The 8,443-nt window shown below is 37.3% G+C and overlaps 1 protein-coding gene across 2 annotated transcripts in view; it reads left to right on the forward strand.

Moving 5' to 3' along the window:
* The window catches only part of LOC126469799 (phosphatidylinositol 5-phosphate 4-kinase type-2 alpha), a 109,861-nt gene extending 101,665 nt beyond the window's left edge, over nucleotides 1-8,196 (forward strand). The window contains exon 9 of one of the 2 annotated variants that reach the window (XM_050097056.1): nucleotides 4,361-8,196. The gene's annotated coding sequence lies outside the window, so the exon portion shown is untranslated. The remainder of the gene's footprint in view (nucleotides 1-4,360) is intronic. The other variant, XM_050097057.1, reaches the window with a different exon arrangement.
* The last annotated feature ends 247 nt before the right edge of the window (nucleotides 8,197-8,443 follow it).

Here is an 8,443-nt window from a genome sequence, read left to right on the forward strand (position 1 = left end):
GTTTTGCCTTTAAATGTTTACTCTGTTTTCTTACGTGCACTACACTCCCCTATACTTTCTGGTCCATTTTCAGCAGTGCTTTCTTTTGCTTCAGTCATACCCATTCTCGCAAAGTAGTAGTACCAACTGTCATGCTCACCACTTTCATGTCCATTAAGTTTCTTTGTTTCATAACATCTCTATTGGGGCTAGCAACCTGCTTCACAGGAAATGATGAAACTCAGTTCATAATAATCATATCATCATCATCAACAAGTGAAAATTATTTCTTCCATTCTATTATTATTATTATTATTATTATTATTATTATTATTGGCTACATCAGTGGATACTTGGAAAAATCTTGTGCTGTTTTCCCAGTGTAAATAAACAATTAGAATCAATCCTTTCATGAATGACATTGATGGGTTTAATAATGTTGAACAAAAGCAGTGTTTCCACAAGCTGTGACTCACACATACAGCTGACCACTTGTTGACACGGCTGAGAACATCAGCCATTTTTTGTAAAACAACATGGGTGATAGTATAGCATTCATAGATGTCAAATCCATCAACATTCTTTTGACCCCCGGCGCATCTGATAACAAGGCTGGGGTTACTGCCTGTGAAAATGCTGCTAAGTATCCTGATCAGTGTCATCCAGCCAAAAATTTGTTTCATTGTCAGTAGATTCGCTGTTGAGAGACAGGTTCACTCCTTCCACCATCGTTAAATAGAGGTTTTCTATGTCTGTCTGATGAAGAATCTGTTAAGAAGCTATACACCGAAAGCCTCAACAAACTACACTACTGGCCATTAAAATTGCTGCACCACGAAGATGACATGCTACAGACGCAAAATTTAACCGACAGGAAGAAGATGCTGTGATATGCAAATGATTAGCTTTTCAGAGCATTCACACAAGGTTGGCACTTGTGGCGACACCTACAACGTACTGACATGAGGAAAGTTTCCAACCGATTTCTCATACACTAACAGCAGTTGACTGGCGTTGCCTGGTGAAACGTTGTTGTGATGCCTTGTGTAAGGAGGAGAAATGCATACCATCACTTTTCTGACTTTGTTGAAGATTGGATTGTAGCCTATTGCAATTGCGGTTTATCATATCGCGACATCGCTGCTCGCGTTGGTCAAGATCCAGTGACTGTTAGCAGAATATAGGATCAGTGGGTTCAGGAGAGTAATACAAAATGCCGTGATGGATCCAAACAGCCTCGTATCACTAGCAGTAGAGATGACAGGCATCTTATCCGCATGCCTGTAACAGATCGTGCAGCCATGTCTCAATCCCTGAGTCAGCAGATGGGACGTTTGCGAGACAACAGCCATCTGCACGAACAGTTCGACAATGTTTGCAGCAGCATGGACTATCAGCTCGGAGACCATGGCTGCAGTTACCCTTGACGCTGCATCACAGACAGGAGCGCCTGCGATGGTATACTCAACGATGAACCTGGGTGCACGAATGGCAAAATGTCGTTTTTTCGGATGAATCCCGGTTCTGTTTACAGCATCATGATGGTCGCATCCGTGTTTGACGGCATCGCGGTGAACGCACTTTGGAAGTGTGTATTCGTCATCATCATACTGGCATATCACCGGCGTGATGGTATGAGCTGCCATTGGTTACACGTCTTGGTCACCTCTTGTTCGCATTGACGGCACAGTGGACATTACATTTCAGATATGTTACGACCCGTGGCTCTACCCTTCATTCGATTCCTGCAAAACCCTACATTTCAGCAGGATAATGCACGACTGCATGTTGCAGGTCCTTTACAGGCCTTTCTGGATGCAGAAAATGTTCGACTGCTGCCCTGGCCAGCACATTCTCCAGATCTCCCACCAATTGAAAACGTCTGGTCAATGATGGCTGAGCAGCTGGCTTGTCACAATACGCCAGTTACTACTCTCGATGAACTGTGGTATCATGTTGCAGCTGCATAGGCAGCTGTACCTGTACACGCCATCCAAGTTCTGTTTGACTCAATGCCCAGGCATATCAAGGCCGTTATTATGGCCAGAGGTGGTTGTTCTGGGTACTGATTTCTCAGGATCTATCCACCCAAATTACGTGAAAATGTAATCACATGTCAGTTCTAGTATAATATATTTGTCCAATGAATACCTGTTTATCATCTGCATTTCTTCTTGGTGTAGCAATTTTAATGGCCAGTAGTGTATGTATGAAGCAGCAAGGCAACTGCATGTCTTAGAGTACATGGTTGTTGATGTGTTGCAGGGCTTCCCCCCTCCCCCTCCCCCCTGCCCCATCATTTTTTCTTAATGCAAAACCGGTATCCTGAAGTTCACAGTTTTGTGAATAGCTCTAACAACTGCAGGAAGGCAACAGTAACTTCATACCAATTGTAATATGGTCTGATGAATCTGCATTTACACAACATGGTATCTTCTGTATGATCAAACCCTACAATCCCCATGACACCAGCAGCCATCAATAATAGGTCTGTTTTAGCATCAACATATGGGCCTGAATATTGGGAGATAGTATCTTATATCCCTACATGTTTCCTGAGCACTGAGTGAAGATATCGTGCATTTCTCACAAACAATTTGCTCAAAGCAGTAGAATACATTCCACTTCATGTTCAACAGAGCTTGTATTTCAAATACAGTGGTGCACCTGCACGCTTCAGAAGAAATATGTAGCGGTATTCATGAGGGGCCGCTCCCAGGAAGTGGTAGCACACTTCCATGTTGATCTTGTAACTGTGGATGCAACTGTGTTGTGAAGAGTTCTGAGAAGCATGATCGAGTGAATCACAAGAATGTCGCTTTGAGCCTATACTCTGAAGACTAAATACATTTTGCGAGAGATGTGCTATCGCTGATAGCGTATTTAAAGTATTACAACAGGCTGTTCTTACAGAATGTAGTATGTATGTTTAACTTCTCCACATTGATACGTTTTGTAGTTATTACTGTCTTATGACTAGTAATTTATTTCAGAATGACTATTATCCCTCATGAAAATTTCTGAGCAACAATTGTTGCGTTTGCTGTTAGAAAAACTAGTTGTAGGATATATATTGCTTGAGAAACAATGTATATTACAGCATTATTGGGCAGATCAAAATTAGAAAACAAAAATTTATAAAAATTGGACATACTCCCAAAATCCAAACCTTGAGTCCTCTAATGCAAAACTCTGTTCACTGTACTAACTGAGCTGCAAAGCTACACAGTATTGAATGAAGAGAGTTGTCATATGTGTAAGTGTAGTGTTGCCAAACTGCCATTCTTTGGCCTCCATTTCCTACCGAAAATGTGTGCAGGATGAAATTTTCTTATAGGTGTATTTGTGCTGTTTGTATGTAAGGTACTGTGATGTTTCATCTAAGTGCATGAATTTTGGTTCACCTGTATAGGAGAAGAGAGGTGACAGTTGTCTTCAGTGAGTGAAAAGCTAATTTGAAGTGAGAAAGTTACCTCTTTGAAATACCCTGTTGTGTTGGGTTGGTTATAACTAACATGCAAACTTTGTTTATTGTTTTCTGAAAGCAATGCCAGGCTGCATGTCAGCGTATTTTCATATAAACAATTTTGTCTGTCCTTTCTGTTACCTTCATTATTTGCTACCCCACCCAAGAGAATTGTGTGCCAGACATAATGACAGTATGTTCAGAAATACTTGGAGTATAGTGCACGTACGTCCCCCCCCCCCCCCCCCCCCCCACACACACACACACGGGACCACAGGGCATCAGTATTTCCACCTGTTCTGTATTTCTGGAGAGGAGTATCGATCAGGATAAAAAAGAAAAGAAAAGTAAAGCTGACATAAACCTGAAGGTTGATTTGCACACCACAGTGCTTTACTAAGCATGGACCTATTAGAGCTGTTGGGTCATTGCTTCCCCTGACCTCTGAATTGACTTAACCAACCAGTTACAGGAGGACCTAAGTTTAACATGGATTCTAAACTAGTGTACAATTCAGCATTTTTCGCATTAACAAAAATTGCCAGTGGAGAAAGAAGTGATAAGTGACAGATAAAAATCCCATGACATTTTACCACTGAGCCACCGACTTGTGCAGCAAGTCAGGCAATAAAATGGTATACATATTATTTCATTTTTCTCAAAAATACGACATTTTACAGCATTGCTGTCATTGCTAGACTTTTCTTCTGGTTGAGATAAAATATTGATTTTTACAGAGTTCAATTAAATTAAGAGTATTGTAACTTTTGCAGCAGTATAAGAAATGTGTTTTACCTCTTGTGTATTTAAATTTACTGTAAGTGTCTAATGATTATGTCATTGTGTTCTGATCTTTCTCTATGAGAATGAAATGGTAGTTTAATACAGCACTAATTGCAATTTTTATGCTTTCAGCAGTTTTCCTGTGGGAGCCTTCAAAAAGAAAATTAAGAAAAAAAAAATAGTTCAACAGATCTGAAACATCGCCTTATGATGTGCATTAGAAGCTATCACGCAAGAACAGTTTCATATATCTTAGCTAATAGTGTTTCCAGTGACTTGTGTGCTGCACGCACTTCCAAAGATTAGTGAAGATAGATTGACAGCTGAGGAGATTGTCTTTGCTCTTGAATTTGGCTGTCTTTAAAGTACCAGAAATATTTTCAAGTGAAAATGCATTATGTTTGTTTTTGTTTTGTTTTTAGTGACAGTTTTATAACTAAGCTTTTTATTTTTAAAAAGCTGTTATTTGACATCCGTGATGCTTTTAGAATAACATTTATAATCTTGGCACAATATGTCACATTTTTATGCAGTAGCTAATGGACAGTGAACAGATTTTAACATCTTTGCATATCACATCATGCACAAACAGGACAAAGTTTCTACATTAAAGGGCCATATTTTTCTGCATCTTGATATACACTGTAATATGTATCCATTTAATCATCATCATCATCATCATCATCATCATCATCATCATCATCATCATCATACTATCATCATCATCTTCATGTTCAAATCACAGTGATGTGCGAAGCATAATTGTTTTCTTTCATTATTTCTTGTATTCTTAACAGAGGAGGAAGGTGTGAAATTCCAAGTGTTCAAGAAATAATTTTGTGATGATTTTCCCAGATTTCATTTGAATTTTAAATGTGTGTTAGTGGACTGAACTCAGTATTCTATTTGTTATCCATCCTTTTAGTAACTTGTATTCTGTTAAATGGAAACATTCTATGTGAAGGAAGCATAGAAGTGTAAAAGTTGGCAGGATGGTTCCTGCATGCCATAAAAGTTGAAAGTCCTGTTAGAACTGGTGATAGCTCATTTATAACTATAGTAGCCAAGTGATATTGTGTTTTATACTTGTTTCTGATGGAGATTTTGAGTGGAAATAATTTAACTTGTGCTACTACCTCCTCCCCACCCCCTCCCCCTCTATACATGGGAAAATAATTTATTTATTTTGAAGAGTGGATCAAGGTATTTTCACTAAATGTTATGGTTTTCATATTGTTATTTAATGTTGCAATATTTTTAGTTATGTCCATTTTGGAATTTACACCAGTAATGATACATGGGACAGTAAAGGAATTTAAAGTTTCTTGCAAGTGTTTGTGCATTCCAGCAGACTGAAAAAAGTGAGAGTTGTAGTGTGGCAAGTAAGGATCGCTCTTTTATTGGATTGAATGAGGAGGGACAATGGTTTAGCCACTGGACTTGGATTGAGGAGGAGGGCAGTTCAAATTCCTGATGGGCCTCCAGATTTGCATTTTTTGTCCTTTCCTAAAGTCTTTATTCATATGAAGAGGACCATGTCTTATTTCCTTCCTCATTGTTTCGCAGTCCAAGCATGTGCTCAGTCTCTAAGGACATCATTGTTGATGGGACCTTCTACTCTAATCTTCCTTCTTATACAGAAGAATTTCAAAACCCTAAAAATATAAATGGGAGACATGCTCTCAGTTTTTAGTTCTTTGATGTGAGATAAGTAATTGATCAGATAAGAGACTACAGTGTAGAGCCCAGAACTAGTGCCTGTTGCTTCATTTCATCTTAGATGGCCCAGACAGAAAGCTGATGTCATTCAACAATTAAAATCACACAGGTACACAATGAAAAAGTTCTTTCTATGTATTTCAGTGACATTCTCGTAGAATTTTTTCAAAGCAAATTCATAATTTGCTAGTGCCTTTCTTTATTTGGCAAAATCATGTTACAAACTCCTGACTGACTTGAGTATCCTACAATTTTACATTAGATGTTTGAAGGGGGTTGCTGTAGCTACATTTTCTGCTGCTGATAACAATGACAGGTCCACCTTCCTCAAAAATAAGATGTACTTTTCCTGCTTCTTTATAACATATTGGTTAGACCTTCTGTAATATCAGCACAGCAAGAAAGTTAAAAAATTAACGAGAGTATTTTCAGAAAGAAATGGAATGTGATTCATATTTGTTGTCATTTAAATTGATGATGCTGTTCTTCTGGGTTCCAGCACTGGCATTTTGTGTGTGTGTGTGTGTGTGTGTGTGTGTGTGTGTGTGTGTGTGTGGAGAGAGAGAGAGAGGGAGAGAGAGAGAGGGGTGGGGGAAGCCATCGAGAAGAGTGGATCAAGGGGTAATATCAGAGGGAAATGGAACTGAGGTAGGGGGGAGGGAGGGGAAGGAGGTAGGATGCGAGGAGACGGTTGGAGCACAAGTAAGAAGGTTCAAGGAGGAGCCTTTTACAAAGTGGAAAATTGACAAAGTGTACTTTGTTTTTTGTTGTCTAGTCTAAATATTTCTTATTACACATTTTATAAGTTCTATAAGTGAAAAAGCATGTGACTTATATTACTTTGTGAGTTACTTATGACAATCAAGACCCACAGTGCAATTTTTTTATTTTTATGGTTTCTTTTATTTTTATGCAGAGCTTGTACTTTTCAAGTATATAGATCGATGTCCATATTTCTTTTGTTTAACAGAAGTTGATGGAATGTTGGGAATTTTGAAGAAGAATCCATAATTCCTAAAGTTTGAGTATATTGTCAATATTTTGTCTTTTTCTTTAGTTTTTTTCAAATAGTTAAGAAATCGAGAAACTTGGTGACCAAAATTCAAACAATTTGACTCAGCAGTAACGACATTTCACAGATAGTAGGCTCACTGAATTTGTTTCCATGTAAGTCTGCAACACATGTAGACATGCAGTATGTTGATATTGAACACAGAAAATTGTAAATGCCAATGTCACAACTACTTCTGTCTCATGGTACATAATTTGTGTAACGCATTGTGTAATTACAGATGCTTTTTGTGATCCTCGTGAGGTCATTGCCTCTGTGTTTTGTAATTATCTGTAATTACATAATTCAAACCTGTTTGTCGTTTAATAAATATTGACATTTGTTGTTAGTTATTTGTTTTACAAAGTTTGTATACTGATTTTTTGTCAATCACTGTAATAGTATTTTGTATGTTATTTGCCAACGAAATGTGAACAGTTGGAGAAATTTTAGTATGTCTTCAATGGAAAGTACTTAATGAACAACAGACTGAGAACACTGTTCAATAAATTAATAGTGGAAGAATTTTTCACCACTCTGATTTCAAGTATTTCCTTTACACTATCATTAAAGAAAGGAACTCTAATGTCTTAGGAAGAATTATATTTCTGTGTCTTTAGAAGCAATGCTATATAATGAATTCAAAGATATTTATTTCTTTACCCCATATTTATAATCATTTAAGCAATTTTATTTTTTCTTGTTAATTAATTTTTTGTACTAATGTTATGCTTGTAAAAATTCTGTTTTCACAAAGTTCATGTCCATTCTGTGAAGACAGAATGGATAGATGCATAATCCTTGTATGCAACTGTTGATATACTAAATGTCTTGTACCAAGTTTGATCATGTGGATCTCAAGTGAAATTGTAGAAATGAAACTGAAGTTTGGAAACATAATACAGGCACTTGCTCTTTAATAAGTTCTTACACAATTCTGATACAAGGATGTGGCAAAATGGCATAGCTTCTGAAGAATTCATCCTTTGTCAAGTTTTATATTGTATCAATATATTTTGCTAGAATTCGAATTGTGATTAAACCAACTTCTCATTGAACAACAAGGTGCTAAGTCTGGCAAATCTAGTATATGGGAGACAACAGCCATGAATTGTTTCATAAATACATCATGTTTTTATTTTTAATGGTTGTCATGGGAAAGGTTCATGTGGAAGAAAGTAATCAATTTCATACAGTCCCTTCTTGGATCTTATGTATGAACCTTTTATTTCATTATTTGTGTAATTTTTGCACTGTTTTTTGTCAGAACCACACAGTATTATAATTTTTAACCATTGCTTCCAATAAGGTACATTTACAATGTTGATAATTTCTCTCCTATTTTAGAGGTCCACAGATTTATGTCTAGTTATTTCCTTGTTACTGAAAATATGCTTCCAATGGTACAAACCATAGTTATTGTATAATTAACTTGAATGGTGCAG

This window comes from Schistocerca serialis, chromosome 3, assembly GCF_023864345.2.
Source record: "Schistocerca serialis cubense isolate TAMUIC-IGC-003099 chromosome 3, iqSchSeri2.2, whole genome shotgun sequence".
NCBI classification, from domain to species: Eukaryota; Metazoa; Arthropoda; class Insecta; order Orthoptera; family Acrididae; genus Schistocerca; species Schistocerca serialis.